Source organism: Zingiber officinale, chromosome 9A, assembly GCF_018446385.1.
Source record: "Zingiber officinale cultivar Zhangliang chromosome 9A, Zo_v1.1, whole genome shotgun sequence".
NCBI lineage: Eukaryota > Viridiplantae > Streptophyta > Magnoliopsida > Zingiberales > Zingiberaceae > Zingiber > Zingiber officinale.
In genome coordinates, this window is record NC_056002.1 from 6,598,388 (window position 1) to 6,601,535 (window position 3,148).

At 47.2% G+C, this 3,148-nt stretch overlaps 1 pseudogene; it reads right to left on the bottom strand.

Moving 5' to 3' along the window:
* Window positions 1-869: 869 nt before the first annotated feature.
* Window positions 870-2,810, bottom strand: LOC122020912 (annotated as a pseudogene).
* Window positions 2,811-3,148: the final 338 nt, after the last annotated feature.

A 3,148-nucleotide genomic window follows, 5' to 3' on the forward strand; every position in this document is an offset into this window, starting at 1 on the left:
TAAGTTTTGGATGAAAATACTCTTAATATATTTGTTCAATTTTCTTTTATATCACTTTTTCTCTTTTTTATTCTCTCTTTTTATACTTTCTCTCTGCTCATTCAATCATCACACTTTCTTTCTCTCCTCAATCTCTCCTATCACTCACACTTTTCTCATTTTTTCTCGTCACACTTTCTCTCTCTTCATTATCTTTCATGACATTTTCTCTCCCCTCATCCTTTTTCATCACACTATTTTTCGTCATTTTTTCGTCACACTCTCTCTTTTATCACACTTTTTCTCTCCTCAATTTCTTCCATCACACACACGCTCTCTTCATTTTCTCTTATCAGAGTTTCTCTCTTCATTTTCTCCTATCATATTTTTCTCTTATCGTACTTTCTCTCTCATCATGCTCTCTCCCATTACACTTTCTTTCCTCATTTTCTCTCATCACACTTTCCCTCTCTTCATTTTTCCCATCACATTTTCTCTTTTATCATATTTTTCTCTCACATTTAATATTTTCTCTTATTTTTTTCTAAAGATAAAAATAAATTTAATTTATTCTCATAAAAAATATTTAACTAATTAAATATTATTTTTAAGAATGCTACTATGGATATTCCTCTAATTGTTCTAATATGCAAATAAGTAACGGAACTTAAATCGTCCATTGAATTTATTAACATAATGAATTGCATGAATGAACACGAACACCATATTTTGATGCGAATAATCAGCTAAATGCGCTTATCAATTTAATGAACCATAAAGTTGTTTCTCCCACGGTTGGTCTAGTTAGTACCGTGTTTACTTGAAATAAATTCCTGATATAATAAAAATGAGATATTGTTTTGTTTTTTTCTAATTTTTTAAAATAAAAATATCAAATCATACATCACTTTCATTTTAATTTATCTGTTTTAATATTTACACAATTATTTTATTGCCATCGATTGATTCGACACTCCTGCGGAGACACGTTGATCTTATTGATTTGATTCTAAAAACTTGTTACAGCGACCCAACTTCAGAGGTGGGAAAGGAGCCGTGTCATATTTGGTCGCGGGGCGCAGACGCACTCCAACGGCTTCGCCTTGGGCATGGTCAGCCCCGGCCCTTCGGCCATGTCCACCTTCCTCCCCCGCCACTTTCTCCCACTCAAAGCAGTGAAGCAAAGCGGCGAGCGCCAGGCCGACGACCCGCACGGCGAGGCCTTCCCCGGGGCACCTGCGTCGCCCATACCCAAACGGAAGCATCCTCAGCCCGCAGCCCTCCTCCCCGTCTCGAAACCGTTCCGGCCTGAACTCCTCGGGATCCTCCCACACCAAGGGGTCCCTGTGAATGGCCCACGCGTTCACCAGCAGCATGGTGCCGCGAGGGACGGCGTAGCCGGCGACGGTGGCGTCTTGGGTCGACTCGTGGGGGAGGAGCAGGGGGGCGACGGGGTAGAGACGGAGGGTCTCGCGGACGACGCAGTCGAGGTAGGGCAGATTGGGGAGGTCGTCTTCCTCCGGCATGCGCCCGGGGCCGATCTCCGCGTCCAGCTCCGCCCTGGCAGTTCGAAGCACGTTGGGGTGGTTCAGCAGAAGGCACATCGCCCATTCGATGGTGAGGGCCGATGTGTCCGTTCCCGCCGACAGCAGAGCCTTCGATCGGAGGGATCAGAGGAGCAATTTGAATCATGAACAAGTAGGAGAAGTCATTGATTTAGTTAATTGCTTACCGCAACGACGCCTTTAACGATGTCGTCGGTGTAGAATTGGGGATCTCTTTGTTGCAGAGATAGCATAACATCGATCACGGCCGTCTTACCCTCTTTCCCCTTACCGGTCGCCTCCGCGTCTTTGGCATCGCCACCCAACTGGCGGCGGTGACGTTCCACAAGTTCTCCAAATAATCGATCCCTCTTTCGCTGGATTTCCAGGAACTTCCTTTCCGTCGCTCGCCAACCTAACCACCGAAGCCACGGAAGGAAGTCCGCCGCGCTCGCCACCCCACTCTCTGCGAACGCCTCCTCAATCATCATCCTCAATCGCCGCCGCTGCTCCTCCGCGCGATCCTCCTCGTCGGCCGGCGTCGTCACGAGCCCCATCATGACGTCGTACGCAAGATTGAAGAGTCTCGACTTCATCTCCACGCGCCCACAGTCGCGGAAAAGGGCCTTCACGAGTGATCGGACAGCGGAGGCGCGGGAGGCGGCGGACGCCCGGAGGGCGGCCTGGGAGAAGATGTGGACGGCAGCGATGCGGCGGAGGTCGCGCCAGAGCGGACCATGGGGCGCCCAGCCGAGGGTTGTGCTGCCGTAGCCGATGATTTTGGCGGCGAGGACGACGGGGCGGCTAGCAAAGGCGAGGTCGTTGCGCGTGAAACACTCCTCGGCTGCGGCAGCTGAGGAGACAAGGAGGACGCGGCGGGATCCGAGTCGGAGGAAGGATACGGGGCCGACGGAGGAGGATACGGCTTCGAGGGCTCGGTGGAGGGGGGAGTGGGCGAGGAGGTGAAGGTGGCCGATGAGGGGGAGCGCCGGCGGGCTCGGTGGGGGTTTATTGAGGGACGATGTGAACCACCGTCGCGAAAGTGATACGAGTAAGAAGAAGAAGAACAATAGGAGGAGGAGGAGGAGGAGGAGGAGGAGATTGGATAAGGCGGCGGCGCCGTCAGCCATGGTCGGAGTAGTGGATGTGGTTTCAGCAATTTATCTCATCTTCGGAGTAGTGGATCTGGTTTCAGTAATTTATCTCGTTCTTGCTTGGGTCGGTTCATTTTATTTCTAGTTTGGACAATTTCTCACTTCATTTCTCCTCCAGAAGCCCTAGAAATGCCTCTCCCCACGCCTATTAACATAATCGTGAAAATGACTTAAATTTGTTTCCTTTGTATAAATAATTTAATAGTTAGAGTATATAATAATTTCTATGCATACAAAAATAAATATTTACATTGCTACAAATTCTAGTTTGATAGTATAGTAAAAGTTGATTATGATATAGTAAAAGTTGACTATGATCACATATTTTAATTTTGACCTGGTATTAGAGTAAGTTTGAAGGAGGGGTAATTGAACTGACCCCTTATTTGGCATATCTTAATTGATTCTAGTTCTTGTACATTTTATCCTGCACATCTAGTTCACATTAAAAAAAAAAAATCATTTTAATAT